At 44.1% G+C, this 19,574-nt stretch overlaps 1 protein-coding gene across 19 annotated transcripts in view; it reads right to left on the reverse strand.

Annotated features, from left to right (window-relative positions):
- TBL1XR1 (TBL1X/Y related 1) overlaps positions 1-19,574 on the reverse strand; it is a 269,891-nt gene that overhangs the window by 62,115 nt on the left and 188,202 nt on the right. For 3 of the 19 annotated variants that reach the window (XM_053306079.1, XM_053306090.1, XM_053306083.1), the window contains exons 3-4: positions 17,189-17,247; positions 16,233-16,305 (exon numbers count right to left, since the gene is read on the reverse strand). The exons of the other annotated variants lie outside the window; for them this stretch is intronic. The gene's annotated coding sequence lies outside the window, so the exon portion shown is untranslated. The remainder of the gene's footprint in view (positions 1-16,232; positions 16,306-17,188; positions 17,248-19,574) is intronic. 19 annotated transcript variants of the gene reach the window in all.

The raw sequence follows: 19,574 nt of genomic DNA on the forward strand, positions 1-19,574 counted from the left end.
AGAGGGAACACTTCCTCAGTGGCAGAACATCTGCTCTGCATACAGAAGGTCCCAGGTTCAGTCCCTGGCATCTCCAGGTAGGGAGTTAAGATTCCTGCCTGAAACCTTGAAGAGCCACTGCCAGTCAATGTAGACAACAGATGGACCAATAGTCTGACTCAGTACTAGGCAGCTTCCGCAGCAGCCCTCTTGCGCTACACCGTCAGGACCGCCTTTCAAGCTGTGCAGCAGCCCTGGCAGATCCCAAATGACAATGGAGGCCTGCCCGTCATGTCGGCCACTGTTCTTACTACAATATTCATGTCTCTTGCTTTCTTTCAGCAAAGGAGTAGTCAAAAATGGTCCACACAGCACAAGGAATAAGAAGATGGTTCCCTGTCCCAAAGGGGCTCACAGTCCAAAAAGAAATACTGGGGAGACACCAGCAATAGCCAAGAGAAGGCAAACTATCTTGGGATCTGTATTCTCTGTAATGGGGATTCCCAGATGTTGTTGATTACAACTCCCATCATCCCCAGTCAAAGGTCTTTGCAGCTGGGGATGATGGGAGTTCTAGTCAACAGCATTTGGGAATTCCCGTTACAGGGAACACTTGCTGGGATGAATAGGAACAGGTGCCCGTCCCCAGTAAATATACAAGTATCATCTTAAAAGGTGCCTCTTTGCCCAGTGAGTAGGGATTAGCTCTGGAACAACTGTGCTTTTTCTTCTCCACAGGCCATGAACGGTTCTGCTACAACTTAGGAACTGACCACCCAGCAGCCACGTTGGCTATTTATGTACATAGTATTGACTCTGAATAGAGGTTGTTTCCTCTCCTAATTTCTATCACAAAACACACTGTAATAAAATCACAAAAGGCATTAAAAATGCACAAAGTGCTGTTAAATAAGAACCAAAGGAAACTACTGACTAGGCATTTGCTATACTGTGCCTACAGCTGTGCATCATTTTGGCTGGATACTACCGTCAGGGAGTGTGGCTTTGCTGCATCTGAAGTACATCGTGGTAACTGCTGCCAACATGAGCAGGACTAGACACTGGGTGGTAAGTATAGGATTTCCAACCCTATGTTTGCCACTGCTGTGCAAAGCAGTAACAGGAGGAGAGTGTCTCCCAGGAAGAAGCAAGAGAAAGGTGTGTGTTCTTAACCTCTTTCTTCCCCTGATTTTTCTTTGCAGCTGTTCCTCCCAGTGGCTCTTCCCCAGCTAAGGTTCCAGAACACGTTTGCAATGTGGTTGCGGGAAGGGGTTGCAGAGGAAATACCGAACGAGGGATCCCAAATTTACCCCCAATATTTACCTCCTACTAAGCACTATGTCCTGAACTGCGCCATTTTGAGAAGATGTCCTAAGATGCGTATGCATGTGTGGGGTGGGTGGGGGACACGCGTGTGCATGCAAACCTAATCCACATTTGCAAGAGCGGAGCAACCCAATAATTTATTACACAGAACCCTCCCCTCGCAGACTGTTGAAAACCCAGAAAGGAGTCCTAGAAGCCCATTCCAGAGCTTTTCAGATTTGTGTGAACTATGGTTAACATTGGCCAGGTCCAGGAATAAATGGGTGGGAAGAGGCAGGGCAGGAAGAAAGGGCCTGCTTCTTTAACGTCACTACTGCTACTAATACACATACTTATATACTGCTCTTCAACAAATTTCTCAAAGCAGTTTACACAGAAAAATAAATAATAAATCAGATGTTTCCTGTCCCAAGAGAGTTCACAGTCTAAAAGGAAACAGAAGGTGCACACCAGCAGCAGTCACTAGAGGGATGCTCTCCTGGGGTTAGATAGGGACATTAGTTACTACGACATCTCTTCACGGGATCACTCACAGGCGCACATTAGCATTGCCCAAGCAGTTTGCTGCTTTGTATTGTAACTTTTCAATGCTATAGTAAGTTTTACTCATTCACCCAAATTGTTTGTGCATATACCCCATGGGTTACATGATTTTTTGCATCCCACGAAGGGGATCTAAGTAAGTGCCGGATATACTAACTTATTTTTACTTATGTTCTTCCTGTCTTGTGTGGCATGTGATCTAGTGGTGTGCATGGAACCGCACCTCTGCGGTCCGGCACTGGGGAGGGAGGCTCTTTAAGGGCGGGGAAGGTTGTTCTTACTCCTCCCACCTCTTTTCTCCCTCCAGTGCTCCTGTTTTTTAAAAGCATTCGGAGTGGCAAGGTACCTCCCTGCCGCCCCTTCTCCCGTTGCTCGGCAAAAAGCTTCAAAAGCCTGACTGCGTGTGCACATGTCGCTCACACACGTCATGTCTGTACATCGGACAGGTCTGGACTGGTCCGGAAGCCTTTAGAATGGGCTCCGGACCAGTCTGTGCACATCCCTAATGTGATCATCCTTTGCCTTGGGAGGTGATAAAGAGCTCCTGGCTCCCATTCCGGGGTGAGGGACCTCACTGCTCTGCAGTGCTGGTCCCAAGAAGCCCCAGGGTTCCAGGAGCAAGAAGAGCAGTCCAGAGAGTGGCCAGTGGTGGTAATGACAACCTCACTCTTCCCAGGCAGCGGCCAGCACACTGGTGACAGGCATAGGAGGTGGCACACACACTCTTCCCCAGGGGCCTTTAGAGTTGTGTAGAGAAGCATTCCTTTGGGAAGGGGGCTGAGGCAGTTTTTTTGGCAGTAGCAGGTAAATGTAGGCAATTCAGGGGTGCGGGCTATGACCTTTCAAATTCCACAGGGTACACTCGAGTATGGGTTATACCCGGGTTTTTGGGGGGGGGGGATATATATGAAAATATGGTACAAACACTTTTTAAAAAATGATTTTGTCCTATGTGGTGGGCAATTTTCAAAGGTTGGAAAGTGCTAAGGATTTTTTTTTTTAAGTCAAGGAAACTGAAGGGCAGCATTCTACCAATGACCAATAAATAAATAAATAAATATGCCAGTCTAATGTACTGTAGGAAATGGTAGATGCACTGCTGTTATTTATTCACATGAATGAATAAGTTCACAAATCCCAACTTGTTTTGAGACAAAGCCTCTTTATTGAAGGTGGGACACCTACTTTAGATATGCAGAAGTCAGACTTTAGCAACCTGGAGCTAGATGCGAGTAAGTCATGAAACAAAATGAAAACATTGTAAATTTGTCACAAACACAAGTCAGCCACAGGCCTTTAGTCCCTTGCACTGCAAGATCAGGAGGGGAAAAATTAATCTGTCATATAAATATTGATTGAGAGAGAGCGCGTGCACACCTGGGCTGGATAAGGCTGAGCAAGGTTGGTTCAAAGTGTTCTCTTAACAAGGGAATGTGGGGTGGGGGGAGAACGCTGGCATATATCCCACCCTAGAAGAGACTTCCTATCTAACAGGCAAAAGGTGGCAGTATAACACAAACATTTGAAAGAATTCACAGTGAATGAAAATAAAGGCAGCCTGTGAAATAAATGGGCAATTTTCCCAACAAGAACATCACAGAGCAACCTGCTTATAATGGCCTAATCCATGCATACCGATTTAGAGTATTTCATCAGACTTCCAAAATAAATGCCTCTTTTTCTCAAAGGGGATCCTTTTCCTTTTAAAGATAACAGCAGTTAGGTTCCAATATTAACAAGCACACTATAGAACGTTCTAGATATGATCCTTTGGAAGGATGTGTCCCAGAAGGAGCTGTCAAATCCGTGTTTTCCCTAGGAAGTCTCCTTGATTTGGGTTTCTACTTCTGGGCTTTCATTATGGAAAGGATGACTGTCCATTTCAGAAGTTATATAGGGACAGGACTGAATAATGGTTTTGAATGGCATCCCCTAATTTCGGACATTGGTGCTCCCCCTTTGCCTTCAAGAGGGGTGGGAAAGGATTCTTCTTCTGATCCTGACTTAGAAGAAGCCAAGAGCCTTCATGACATTCAAACCAGGTGGCCCTGGCTTGTTCTAGCCAGGGTTTTCCCAGTTACCAGGATTTGAAGCTGGGATTCCAGATCATGATTTATTTTGAAACTCAGGCTACAATAAGCCAGAATTGCTCATTCTGGGCAACATAGCAGTTCCTGGCTTGTTCCAAGCCAGAGTTGAAAGTAGAATAATTTCTCCCCTCCAACGCAAAAGGGCTGCGCATGCTTCCAAGTCTAAAGGATGTCATGCAAAACCAGGCTTCTCCACAGATGTCCAAATCAGGCTGCTTTCTTATTAAAGGTGTGCTGACTTTTCTGCTATGTCTTCCATAACGTCTGGACTATTTTTTTTTTAATTGATATATAGGTTTTATTTTTTTTAATATGTTGTGAACCATCTCGGGATTATTTTTTAATGACAGTTGGTATATAAACTTAAATTAAAAAATAAAATAAAATTTGAATAGTCTGGAAATGAAACTTCTGGGTCTACACTGAATGACAAAGACAGGGATTCCCATATTTGCTGCAACCTTTTGTCTGAAGCAGTGGGGAGGGAATGCAGCAGTACAATTACAGTACAAATACATAGATATCCACGATTTCCCATGGTTTTCTACAGGTTATTCCCAATTTTGCCCCAGGTGGGGCAAGAGTGGTCTAAAGCAGGGGTAGACAAGCTGAGGATCTCCAGAAGTTGAATTACAGCTCACATAAATTGCAGCTGGGGATGATGGGAGTTGTAGTTCAATAACAGCCAGAGGACCTCTGCATTGCCACCCCTGATCTAAAGGACCTGGAAGTCAAGCAGATTGTGAATCTAGCAATTAAGGCTACAGTTGAGGGCAGCTGAGCCGTGGGAAGCTGAAGGTATCTGTTGGAAAGGAAAGGAAAGGAAAGGAAAGGAAAGGAAAGGAAAGGAAAGGAGAAGAGTCAGGACTTGTTTGAGCTGCTAACAACTTCTAGTATTCTTGGACAGGAGCGTTAAGATTGGGAGGATGGGTGTCATGAGGTTTTAAAAAAGGAAACACAAAACCCCCACTTTTTCTCCCCATGCTGTACTTCCCCTAATCTTAGCTGTAGAGCAACACAGGATGGCAGCTGTGATCCTCAGCCCTTCACTACTATACAGAACAGCAGGGGAATAAAGATAATGTCTCTTCGGCAAGGCCTAAACAGCAGAACCAGACTCCTTTTCTGGAGTCCTTATCAGGCACGCTCCTGTTAAGAAGCTGAGGATACTTTTCAACACTGTTGTGGGTCCCCAACTGTTATTTCCTAATCATCAAGTGCAGAAATGGGTCCAAGTGCAAGTACATTTACTTCTCAGTGGGCTCTTTGCCATTTTGTAGTTACTGAAAGTATCCAGATAGACGTATTTATTCATTCATTTTTAAAGTTTGTTTCCTGCCTTTCAAAAAAATATTTCAAGTTGGCTTACATAATCCGCTGGACAAAAGAAGGATTGGGATGTATGTATGTATATAGATATAGTAATACTAAATTGCCTGGAGATACTTAGATGGGGCAGTATAAAAATAAATTAAATAGATGAAATAAAAATAAAAATTTAAAATATGCAGCTTGAAATAAAAGCAATAAAATAATGACAAATACTAAACATAGCAGAGATTGTTGCAACCACTTAGAGACAATTTATCAGCAATTTCTCAAAACAACAGTAGGTGGAAATGCCTGCTGGAAGACATGCCTCTTCAGCAATGCCAGAAAAGGGTCGAGGAGGGGGAATGTAGATTCCTCAGAAGGGAGTTCCCCAAAGAGAGAGTCATCACAGCAAAGGCCCTATTCTGTATGGATGCTGGAGGAATCCCTGATAAAGGTGGAACATGCAGTGGACAATAAGACAACCAGGGACCAATGAAGACAAGTTAAAAGCTACAAACCACTGCAGAGGGACACGTTGAGCCCTTTCTCACAATCAGTGAGAAAGGGTTGAGGGCGCATCGGGAGCAAGGCTTGAAAAGCTTACCGCCCCGCAGATGATCATCACTCTGGATCTGGGCACAGAGATCGTGTGACCAGATGTTCAGCTGCCTCCTCTGGCGGTGCAGAGGGCCATGAACCTAGGCACGTTGCCCCGGCCCCCAGAACTCTCTTAATGCACTCAGTGAGTGCACGCTGTATTATGGGGATTTCTCCGGCGACGGGCAGGAGCCCCGCAGTCTCCCATCCCCAGCTGCTTCCAAACACGCGAAAAACGGGACTAAAGGAGTGCTCACTCCCTTAACCCCATTTAAGAGGATGGCCTCTTTGCCGAATTTGCTGCCACAGGTTCACATGCACAGGTCAGAGCAGGCTTGGCTGCCTTAGCTGCTCTTGGCTGCGCGTGTGAACAGCCTTGTTATTTATTAAATTCCATACAAGGCCAAGATCACATTAGAATAGACAGTCTCTCCGTTTCTATTATTTATTTATTCGATTTCTATGCCGCCCTTCCTTTCTAGTAACTTGAAGACATTTTTCTCTTCCTAATGAACGAAACTGTGGGGGAAAGCTTTTGCCATACTCTGATTAAAGTGTGGTGGCATGTTGTGAGCAAGAGCGAGACTGTGGCAGGAGCAACAACTCCATCTGCTAACAGCTGACCATCCTTCATCTTCCACCCAAGAAACTGACAGCCTGAAGCTCCAAGTCCAGGGAGAAACAGAAGCACTGTGGATGTCCTCTTGGTCATCCTGCCATAAGTAAAGTCTACATTTCGGCACACCTGAAATAACAAATTAAGTTATGAATCAGTATGCCTAGGATCTCTCTTTCCATATGCACAGAGGCAGACGTCCAGACTAACAGTGCACTTGCACAACAGCTGTACTAGTGCAAGAAGTTGAGTAGCAGTGTGAAATCACAGGGATGCACAAAGTTGCGCTCTTGTGCAACAGCTTCCTGAAAAACACATGAGAAAGAGGTTTTACAGCAGGTGACCTGCCGCAGGATGAGGAAAGCACAAACATGTTTGTTCTAGTGCAACACTAACATGGGACACAAGCTCCCGACTTAGCTCAACTAGCTTGTGCAACACTCTTGAGCTAGCACAACATGTTTGTGCGAGCGCAAAATGTTGGTCACTGTGCCCAAACCACTAACAATCTGTCCAGAAACCAAGAGACCAGAACATAAAAATTAGAATATTTTAATTAGAAGTGTTTTGAGTTGTATATTGACACTTTAAAGCAGGGATTCTCAACATTGGGTCCCCAGATGTGATTGGATTTCAACTCCCATAATCCCCAATCAAAGGCCACTGGGGCTGGGGATTATGGGAGTTGAAGTCCAATCACATCAGGGGACCCAATGTTGAGAATCCCTGCTGTAAAGCAATATCACACTCTCTTTCTGGTTCTTAGAGCTCTTTTCCATAACAACAATCATAACTGGTTCCTGTGAACTGGAAAACAGCTATTGCAGTTACTACAACAGCTATTTCATTAAAACTCATCCTGATGAAACCTGCACCAGCCATTGCTTGCTGGTGTCAAGGTAATCAGAGATGACTGTGATATTTTCCTCAAAAAGTTGCTTGCCATGGTTTATTTGATGTTGAAATTTCCCAAGAGTTTTTCAAAACTGCAGGAGCACAGAAGTGAAGGAAGCTGTGGCTTGGTTGATCTGGAAATAGAAAACTGCATCTTTGGGAAATGTGTCCCCTGTGCCCCAATATATACGAACAGGAGAGAGTGAGAGACACACCCCCATTCCCTTTTTGATACAGTGTGGATTTCCAGGGCCTGAACATCTCCTTGCTCTTGACAACTGCTGGATTATAAGCTGATGCTGTGTTTACACAGCCGGGGCCTAACCTTTGCCAAAAATGTTTGCCTCCCCCTCAGTTCTGCTGTGACCAGACTGAACAGTCCAGGTGCTTAGGCCAGAGGCAAAAGGGAAACTGCAGCCTGGATAAGTGATGCAGAAGTCTGGGCAGCAGGGAGTCCAAAAGGCCAAGAGGCTGATTCAGATGTGACTCCAGCACTTGGAGGCTGCCAAACCATGCCTCCGTGTAGCCACACAGGGCAGGGCAGGAGGCATGGATCTGAATGGGCATACACAGTGGTCTGCTTGATCGCATGGAACATCGGCATGCTGGACGACTGGCTTGATGGCATGCAGAAGTAACCACGGCACATACAATAATACACTGGCACGGATCCAGCAGTCATGGGTGCACAGACACAGCTCTTTAAAATACCACCTCTAGCTGCTTGGCAGGGTGGTGACAAGGAGGAGGGGCTGAATCCAGATCTCCCTGCCTCCCCCCCCCCAAAAAAAAGATCTATTAGCAAGACTTCAGCTATGCACGTAAAGCAATAAGTGTGCAAACTGGGCCCTCCAGCTGTTCTTGAACTACAAGTCCCATCATTTTCAGCGACCATTTACTGACATGCAGTCTCAGCTGTCAGGTCAAGAAGTAAAATAGTACATGCACTGCTGTCTGTGTAGTTAGCTCTCTATCCACGTAGACAGGTGTGATAGCAATAGCAATAGCACTTACATTTATATACCGCTCTATAGCCGAAGCTCTCTAAGCGGTTTACAATGATTTAGCATATTGCCCCCAACATTCTGGGTACTCATTTTACCGACCTCGGAAGGATGAAAGGCTGAGTCAACCTTGAGCCCCTGGTCAGGATCGAACTTGTAACCTTCTGGTTACAGGGTGGCAGTTTTACCACTGCGCCACCAGGGCAGGACAATGAAGTAGAGGGGGGGCTGTTTCTGGGCCACCAGGCCCCAGAGGGGCACCATTGCCCCCCTGCCTTTCCATTACTTCTTCCCACCACCGCACTTCCCATCTATCCATTGCTGAGGCTGGGTATGTAACCAGCGCCATCTTATTTATGTATTGTTTATCTTTCTATGTAAACTGTTTTGAGAACTTTGGTTGAAGAGCAGGAGAGAAATATTCAGAGTAGGAGTAATGGACATGTGGTGGCCCATCACCCTCTCCTCTGGGCAGAGCACTTTCTCCACTAGATGGATGCTTCCTTTTTCTCCCTCATGAGGTAGAAAAAGAAAGCATCCGGGCAATCAAGAAAGTGTGTTGCCAGCTGGAGAGGGCGAGGGGCCATTGTATGTCCATTCTCCATGCTGAACACGCCCCCTGTGTTGGCATGATGATGTAGGGGGAAAGGGCATGACCAACACACTCAGTGTCTTGACCCAGGCTGCTGGAACCCTTGCTATACTTCTGCACTTAGAGTTACTGCAGCTCTAGCTGAATTAATTGGACTTAGGGTTACTACATTCACTGCACTTAGGGTTACTACAGCTCTAGCTGAATTCAGCAAGGACATATACAGCAGAGATCTCTTCAAGGATCTCTTAACTTTGAAGAGATGCAAGAACAGGCCTCTGAGCATTGCTATGAATCTTGTCCTCCCCCGTAAATATTTCCCCCCACACCCCAAGGGAATCTGTTTTCTTGAGCTCACTCCTGGCTTCCAAGTTGATGGCCAGTGCTCTGCCTTGATAGACTAGTCTGAGTTACATATTATAATTGCATAGTATACTAACTGCCACATTTCCAGCATGAGTAGCCCCTGACAATGTCCATATATAATGACCTCAAGAAGTCTGATATTCTATGGATATCTGATGGCAATGCATGGCCTACAAATGCAAGTCGACCCAAATCCATCCACGTTTAATGCAAGTGGATCTCCCCCACCCCCGCCCACGGTAAATTGTAGGAGTTTTATGCACATTAAAAAACAAGTAATTGTTATTTACTGAACTCCTATATTTTTCACATGACCATGCAATTCAAAACCACCAAGAAAAAGATCGATCATGTGGGAAGAAGGCTGGTCTTGTGGTAGCAAGCATGACTTGTCCCCATAGCTAAGCAAGGTCTGCCCTGGTTGCATCTGAATGGGAGACTTGATGTGTGAGCACTGTAAGATATTCCCCTCAGGGGATGAAGCCGCTCTGGGAAGAGCAGAAGGTTTCAAGTTCCCTCCCTGGCAGCTTCTCCAAGATAAGGGCTGAGAGAGATTCCTGCCTGCAACCTTGGAGAAGCCGCTGCCAGTCTGTGAAAACAAGACTGAGCTAGATAGACCAATGGTCTGACTCAGTATATGGTAGTTTCCTATGTTCCTATTTTGTGTGGAATTGTCTCAAAAGCTCTAAAGGTTACACCTAGTTTTAATACTGTAAGATTCAATTATAGTACACAATTTCCATTATAAACACAACCTCAAGCAAACTCAGCACAGCACCAGAACCTTTTATTTTCTACCAAAGTTGCTTACCTTGTAATTTTATTGGAGAGTCTTGTTTCACAAGTGAGGTCATCTATGTGGGTGGCCACTTCTAACATAACCCTGTGAACACTACACATGGGCTCTTTTAGATAATATCTGTCTGACTGAACTCTTGCTAACTAGCGAATAGGCCTTTGAAAGTTTGAAAAATAGGGGAAGAGCAACTCATATTGGGGGGGGGGAGAACAACTGTCCCTATCCAACTCCAGCACAGTGAGCCTACTTTATACTTCTTTTTGGATTGTGAGCCGTTTTGGGAACCATATAAACAAACAAACAAACAAACAAAACAAACAAACCATTTTAGGAACTTTTGTTGAAAAGAGGTATGTATATAAACGTATTTATCAAAATAAATATTTTTTTGCTCAAACAGCCCCCTATATGTAGTCCAAGAGGTATCTGAACCATATGTGGAGAGGCAGTTCAAACCAACCAACACCTCATGCAGTTGAAGAATTATGCATATGGAGGGGTGGGGAAGGCATCTGTTGATCGATCGATTGTTAACTTTTTATACTGCCTTTAATTAAAGCAATCTCAAGGCGGTTTACAAAACATTTAAAACAGCATAAGACTATAAAACAGTTACCCAATACAAATATTAAATAATACAAATCTAATTAATTAATTAATTAGATAGTGTTTTAATTGTGTTTTAATAGTTTTAACTTCTTAATTTTAATTGTTGAAATGTTTTAATCTTTTATTGGCTGTTTTTATTGTTTTGTAAACTGCCCAGAGAACTTGTGTTTGGGGCTGTATAGAAATGTATTATTTAATTAATTAATTTATTTATATTAAAAACACACACACAATAGGACCATAAAATACAGAGTGTCAGCAACAAAAACAACATTCATATAAAAGCCTGGGTAAAAAGCCAAGAGTTCACTTGCTTTCTAAAAACTGTGATGCGAGACATGCTCTCACAGCGTAGTCACATCTTTATAATATAGAGCCAGCCAGTCGGGCAACGTATCACCCAAGTTGGCTCACTGCTTAGATGATTTGAGCGTTTTCCATGCTTTCACTGCAATTCCTTTTCAGAAAGTTAATCAATAGAAGTTAAACTGCACAGGAAACCACTTTCCACACTCCACAACAGCCTTGTGGAAGGGGAGCAAGCAACCATCCTTATTGGGTGGTGCAAGTATGAACCAGATCTAATAATGTTTGGGAGAAACATGTCATGTTGAGGGCTATTCCACACATTATGCAGGGGAAATCCAAGTTTGGCAACAAACATTTGACAAAGACCTATAGTCAATACTGGGCCCCTAGCAAATGAAGTGATACAGTGTTGCAAACATGAACTTGTCACATTACACTTTGGGTTTTTTGGTGTGCTTTTAAAATCCTCAGCATACACCTTTAAAAAAACATGCAAAGATGGCCAACATCACAGTAATCAGAATGCCACAAACCATTTTTTAATTTTTAAAGGTGGAAATTAGGAACATAGGAAGCCGCCTTACACCGAGTCAAACCATCTAGCTCAGTACTGTCTACATAGACTGGCAGTGGCTTCTCCAAGGTTGCAGACAGGAGTCCCTCTCAGCCGTATCTTGGAGATGTCAGGGTGGGAACTTGGAACCTTCTGCATGCAAACATGCAGATGCTCTTCCCAGAACAGCCCCACCACCCCCCAAGGTGAATATCTTAAAGTGCTCACATGTAGTCTCCCATTCAAATGCAACCAGGGTAGAACCTGCTTAGCAAAGGGAAAAATTCATGCTTGTTGCCACAAGACCAGCTATCCTCTGGTTACTCAATCTTGGGAATCTACTGTTTGTTCTTAAACATACACCAGCAAAATATTCTCTCTCACTTCCTCTTGTATCAGATCTAAAATATATAAATGTACTTCTTTTGAAACAAGACAGCAGAATTTGGGAACTAGACTTAGATGATATGTCAACATACAAGTTTTGGACTAAAGGGTAAAAATGTGTGCTACCTAGGAGCTTTCAAGGGAATTTTAATTTTGGAAGCTCCAAAATACTGTCAGTATTTGGACTAATAACAACTTTATTGTTAGTTGCCACATAACAAATTGTTCTCTGGGTGGCTCACAACACAGCACTAATACATCAAGTAAGAACACATAACACATGAAATTGCAATACGCCAAAACAAAACACACACAAAAAACACCTATGCACAATACAAAACTATTAAAACTTCTAAAATTATTAATGAAAATAATAACGACCCACTTTTGTATATGCCTTGGCTTTCCATTTCCTGTTTAGCATTAACCATAGCTTGCAATGGCAAAGGACTAGAAACAATCCACTTTTGTATATGTCTTTGCTTTCCATTTCCTGTTTAGCATACTTAGCCAAATAGGCCAAGTGATTTGCGCTCACCCTCCCAGAATTAGAAACTCCCTTCTAACTATGGTTTCCGATTCTGGTCTGGAGGGCAAGCACAAACCCGTCTAATACTTTGGATGTCATACCAAGCTACCGTTAGCACTGAACAGGAAACTAAAAGGGAAGCTGAGAAAAAGAGGGAGGCTACAGCTCCTATCCAGTCTTCCCCATTAGGGTTTGGAACAGGCCTGCTGCACAACATAAGCAACCTTTTTGCTGGCCCCCAGGTAGAAATACCCTGCAACAATACAGCAAGAGCCATGCAGAGCTCTTGGCCTGTCCTGCTGACAAATAACAGTGGCTCAATGCAGTCGGTCATTTGAGACCAGAACACCCCACCTTTGCTGGTCCTGCCCCTGGCACGACGCCTACTGACCCCATCCCTCATCCCCCTTGCCTCCGCCCCTCAACTCCAAGCCTCTACCCCACCCCACACTTTCATTAACAATTTAAATAATTCATTTCACTGTAATAATTAATGTGCTGGAAATTGATCTCAGCCCCCCCCCCCCCGAAGTCATGGTTGGTTCCATCCCACCAGGGCATTTGAGTTGTGTGCCCCTGGTTTAGAAGATCGTCCAACAGACCCATGTTTCTTCAAAGTAGGATAGGAGACCGGGTCTTGTGGTAGCAAACATGACTTGTCCCCTCAGCTAAGCAGGGTCTGCCCTGGTTGCATATGAATGGGAGACTAGAAGTATGAGCGCTGTGAGATATTCACCTGAGGGGATGGAGACGCACTGGGAAGAGCAGAAGGATCCAAGTTCCCTCCCTGACATCTCCAAGATAGGGCTGGGAGAGACTCCTGCCTGCAGCCTTGGAGAAGCCACTGCCAGTCTGTGAAGACAAGACTGAGCTAGATAGACCAATGGTCTGACTCAGTATATGGCAGTTTCCTATGTTCCAATGTATGCTCCAAATCAATAATGCTCACATGCTCACTATGCCACAACATTCTCTTTTTCTCCGTTTCTTTTGGTCTAAAACTATGGAAGAGGTGCATATATTAAAGCAATGGTCTAAAATTTGGCATCAACAGTTCCAGATACATTCTACCATGTGTAGACAGATGGCTAAATGTGAGTTGTGTGTGCCCCCAAAGTGGGGAAATATCTCTTTTTGGGCACCACATCTCAATGTCTAGGTTCACTAAGTTTTGGACATTTGCTATATGAATGGACACACAAAATCACTTGATGCTAGTTAGTTAGTTACCAATTAACTTTACTGCAACCACACTACTATCCACAATCATAATGGTTAAATGGGATTAAAAGATGTTCAAGACTGAAAGTCATATTGTCACTAATTCACAATGGGGATCTATACATTCGCTAATGCAAAATCAGGATTGTTTGGCTTTTGTGCATATACCCTTCAGGTGAACTCCCAATTCAGCTAGATGCTGAGGCTGTTCTCATGAGCAGCCATGCCTGGGCTTGGCTGCCCATGAGAACCGCTGGGATCCATGCTGACCCTGGTGGTCCGTGGCACCAAACCCAGGACTGAAGCCCGGCTCTTAGCTGAGGTTAAGAGCACAAATGGACCCTTAACCCAGCTGCCAGGATCAGGTTTCAGCGCAGGCTACTTGTAACTCGCATGGACACAGAGACGGGTGCCTACAGTGCCTGTCCCCTGGGGGGGATCCCCCTGTGCCCTGCGCTCGGCACACAGTGCACTGTGGTATACCCAGAGGCTGGGATAACGAATCCCAGCCTCAGAGCAATCTGCCCTGCTTCACACTGCACAGAGCAGGGCAGATCAGGTGGGAGTGTGCTCCATGTTCCACCAAGCATAGGATGCTCGTCGGGGTGGGACCAAGGTGTGTGAACCCTTCCCCTCACCTGCCCACACGGCAGGTCATGTGAGCAGCCCCTCTGTTTATCAAAACACCAGTCATCTTGAAATTCTAGGCTGATTGAGGGAGGAGAGGGAGGGCTCAGGAAAAGAGCACCTGCTCTCCATGCAGAAGGCCCTAGGTTCAATCCCTGGCATCTCCTGGTAGGGCTGGGAAGACTCCTGCCTGAAACCTTGGAGAGCTGCTGCCAGTCAGTGTGGACAATACTGAGCTAGATGGACCAATGGTCGGCCTCAGTATAAGGCAGCTTCCAATTTGTCAATTCTGTAATACTGCAAAACATTTCACATGAATTATCTTGAAGCCATCTTTACAAACATCCTGTGAAGCAGGGTGTTCTCAACACTGGGTGTCCACCAGATGTTGTTGGACTACAACTCCCATAATCCCCAGTCACAATGGGCAAGGCCATTGTGGCTGGGAATTATGGGAGTTGTAGTCCAACAACATCTGGGCACCCAAACACTGAGAACATCTGGGAACCTGCACTGACTATTCACGATGAAGCGTTTGCAGCAGCCGTGCTAACTGGGCAAGCTAAACTGCTCCAGATAAACAGTTACTTCAGATTTCCATCTTTGGTGCCAAGTTTCAACTCTTGGGTGGATTTTATGGCCAAGTTATAAATATCTAATACACAACAGGGGACTATAACAGAACTGCTGACATAACCTATTACTGCAACCATGAACTGCACCCAGTATTATGACACTGACCTGCTAAAGGACGTAAAAGTTACAGTTGAAGCAGGACTTTTACCAGATGTCTTACAGTTGTATTTATGAACAATTAAGAAAAGGAGCTGAAAGAACCAAGAGGGGATTTTCCTGCAAAGCTCTCAGTCAATTAGTGATACCAGCTATGGAGAATTTCTTATTGCCAGAGTAAAAATGATGTTTTACAACTACAATTTTCAGATGTCATGGATGTAGTGTGTGATTGATTGACTGATTGATTGATTAAGTGCTGTCAAGTTGGTGTCGACTCTTAGCAACCACATAGATAGATTCTCTCCAGGATGATCTGTCTTCAACTTGGTCTTTAAGGTCTCACAATGGTGCCTTCATTGCTGTCGTAACTGAGTCCATCCACCTTGCTGGTCATCCTCTTCATCTCTTTCCTTCATTCATATCACAATGGGTATCTGTTTGCTACAGCGGACAGAATATTTCACTGTAGGACACATTGATTCAAGCCCTGCTGAGCCATGGACATTTCAAGGTGAACATTAGTAAGCTGGTGTCTCAGCCTAACTTATTCTGATATTTTTGGAGGATTTTTTTTTTAATGGAACACAGGAAGCTGCCTTTATTCAGAGTTCAGACCATTGGTACATCTAGCTCAGTATCATCAACAATGACTGGCAGAGGCTCTCCAAGGTATCTTTCCCAGCCCTTCCTGCAGATGGCAGGAACTGAGCTCGGGACCTTCGGTATGTAAAGCAGATGCTCTACAACTGAGCTACAGCCCCATCCTCAAATAAGAGAGAGACAAAGTTCCATGCACTGGTCTTCTGACACAGAATGAGAAAATCTTCTGTAATTATAATTCACGTGACCACCAGTCTTCCTGCCTGCCCCTCCTGAACCACTACAGGCAGATGTGCCATCCAAAAGCTGAAAGAGCAGGGTTGCTAACAGACTGTGCATGGAGAAGGCTGGGGAAAAGACCCTCAAATGAATAGCTGAATGTTGCATTAACATCCTGCCTTAATTCCATGATGGCAGGAATCAAGACATACACAGAGGTTTCCAGTTGGTCTCCCATAGATGTGCTGGCCATATTCAGACCTGCTTAGGTTCAGCAAGGCTGCTGCACTATGTATCTTCGGACATGCAACAGTCTAACTTACCTCTCAGAGTTGTTATGGGCAGGGCTGCAGAAATCCACTAGTCTACTAGTGTGTGACGAGTGAAAAATGATGCCTGACGAGCAAAAAAAAAAAAAAGGTCCTGATGAGCAATGTACCAACATAGCTTGATGAGTAAAATATTTTGTCTGGCTGATACACTGAGCCAACATTGCTTCACCCCTGGTTATGGGGAGCAACTCACTGGTAAATTCCATCTAGTCACTATTGTCTGGGTCAGATTTCTAGATTGTCCTGCTTTTGAAATGTGTGCACCAACATTATGAGATGGAAGACAACCGCTGGAAAACAGATGCCCATTTTCCAAAGGTTTGCCAGGAAAGATCATACCAAGCTAATTCAGACTTGAGCCCAAAGTGAGCACTATTGACTCACCTAGTACACTGCTTTCCCCAGCTCCACTACTAGTGCTACAAATAGTTATATACCACTTTTCAACCAAAAAAAAGTTATCAAAGCAGTTTACATGGAAAAAGAAGTAATAAATAAGACGGTCCCACTAGAAAACGGCAATCTAAAAGAAATGTAAGGTAGGCTCCAGCAACAGTCATGGTAGGAGGGATGTTGGGCTGGGGTGGGAAAGAGACAATTGCTCTCGCCCTGCTAAATATAAAAGATAAAGGTAAAGCATGCCATCGAGTCCGGGTCAACTTCTGGCGAACACAGAGCCCTGTGGTTCTCTTTGGTAGAATACAGGAGGGGTTTACCACTGCTATCTCCACCACTTTAAAAGGTCCCTCTTGGCTTAGTTAGAAGGAGACACATCTAACTGCTTTAAGAAGGCACAGGTGCCATTGTGGCATCAAACAGCTCCTGTCTGGAAACAGTAGTGGGGAGAACTGGGGAAGCAGGGAGGAAGGCAAGGATCCCAAGGAATGGAGAGAGTAAGGAGGCTAGGGCCAGGGCCACGGCCAAATAAATTTGGGACTGACACTCACCTCAGTTACAGTCCATCCTTCTCTTCTATGCACAGTCCAACCATTTGGTGGGTATCTTACTAGCAAATAAATAATAAATGGCAGGATCAAGACCTCCTCCTGATTTATCCATGAAATATTATTATAAATTATGCCAAGCTTTTGGCTTATGCATAAGAATAACTTCCAACGAGCCTCCCCTTAAGTTTCAATAAAATGCCCGAGCGTAACTCAAAGAGAAATGAAGCCGGGTGAAAACCATCCATCTAAAAGTCATTAAGGAAGCAAATTTGTATAATGAATAGGTGGTTCATACATTTTAAATCTGTAACGTATGCAAAATGTATTATGTCTTTTATGGGGATGTATTTATTAGGTATCAATTTGAATTAGGACTGACATCCCCCTCCCCGCCACACTTCCTACTAAGTTCTTAAATATTGCCTCCTGCTAGATGTTATTGATAGTTTCCTCCAAGCTATCACGTTTGGACTTTCGCATCTTTCAAGGGTGTGGGACAAATGAGCACTGGGCTGTGCTTTTCTAACTGTTTTAAATTCAAAAGAGATCATTTTCAGTGCTCAGTGCACCATAATACATAAAACATGGAGAATTCCCTTAAAAAACAAAGACTTGTTTCCACAAAGCCTCAGAGATTAGGAACCACCTTGAACAAAAAGCTTTCCTCACTCAATGGTTGAGATGGACTACCTCAACCTTTATAAAGGCAGACCTCTAGTCTAGGATCAGGAGTGGCCAACTGAGGCTCTCCAGCTATTGTTGGTCTACAAGTCCCATCATTCCAAGCTATAATACATTGTGCCTGGTGTGCCATTGTATAATACACTGTGCCATTGTGATGGGAGTCGTAGATCAGCAACATCTGGAGAGCTGCACACTGCCAACCCCTGCTCTAGGCAGCTATTGTTGGACTATACCACTGCAGCTAGGGATAATGGGATTTGTAGTCCAATAAGAGCTGGAGAGCCTCAGGTTGGCCGCACCTGATCTAGATCCTCTTACTAAGCATCCTCTTTTTTGGGAGGACAATTAGTCCCTTCCAGGTGGCCCATTCGTCCTATTTTTTTAAAGCTGCCTTCAGTGTTTTATGACAAAGTGTACATTTTGAGAAGTAAACTGGGGCTGGCAAACAGTTAAAACCTATTTCACTTGCTCATTATCTTCTGCTTTAGCAATTATTTATTAAATCTGCATTTAACCAATATAGCTGCTGTTCTTAGATGTAGGAGGAAGTGGAAGAGAATGCCAAAGCCAAAATAACCTCCAATAATCTAACCAACAAGAGCTATCACTCATTAGAACTCATTTATAACCACCTTTCTTCCAGAGTTCATGGTGGCATACATGGAGGGAATCTCCCAAATGAACAGTAACCAAACCAGTACTTGTTTTGTTTTAACAAGGTTGCTGCCTAATGTGCCCATATTTTGGAATCTTTAATAGTACATTCCCTATTTGAGCAAATTGCCAAAGTCAACGTAACCTCCAAAAACAAACAAGCGTGCCCTTAACTTGCAGTCTCCACAATTAAAATCTGTCCTCACAAGTTAAAATTAACCCCCACCAAACAAAGATTTTGGATGGTTAATTAACTGAGTGGAACTGATGCTTGCAGCTCTAAAACAGATACATGAAACGTGTACTTCTCTCAGTGGCTTTTTGGGCCTTTAATTACAACTTGCTGTGTAGCGGCCCACTGCCTCTGTCCACTGTGCCTCTGTTTTTCGGAACAGTGCATCATAATGCTCTTTATGTAGCTGTTAAAAAGTCTCCAGTGCTCTCTTAACATCTATATGAAACCGCTGGGGAGAGATCATCAGGAGGTTTGGTGCAGGATGTTATCAATATGTTGATGACACCCAGATCTACTTCTCCATTATCAACCTCATCAGGAAAGGGCATAACTTATCTAAATTTTATTTCTTATTTTATTTATTTATCAAATTTGTATACCGCCCCAAACTTTCGTCTCTGGGCAGTTTACAATGCCTGCATGGAGACGGTAATGGGCTGGATGAGGGATAACAAACTGAAGTTGAATCCAAATAAGACAGGAGATACTGACTGTGGGGGGTTGGGATTTGAGAGATGGTTAGATTTGCCTGTCCTGGATGGTGTTATGCTCCCTTGAAAGATCAGGTACGTAGTTTGGGAGTGCTCATGGATCCAAAACTCTCTCCGTCTGGTTTTTCAGGTTGAGACAGTGGCCAGGAGCACTTTTTATCCGTTTCAGCTGATATGTCAGCTACGCCCATTTCTGGAGGTAAATGACCTTAAAACAGTGGTGCATATGCTAGTAACCTCCAGGCGTGACTACTGTAATGCACTCTACATGGGGCTGCTTTTGTACATAGTCTGGAAACTACAATTGGTACAGAATGCAGCA

The sequence above is a fragment of the Hemicordylus capensis genome, chromosome 3 (genome assembly GCF_027244095.1).
Source record: "Hemicordylus capensis ecotype Gifberg chromosome 3, rHemCap1.1.pri, whole genome shotgun sequence".
Classification (NCBI taxonomy): Eukaryota; Metazoa; Chordata; class Lepidosauria; order Squamata; family Cordylidae; genus Hemicordylus; species Hemicordylus capensis.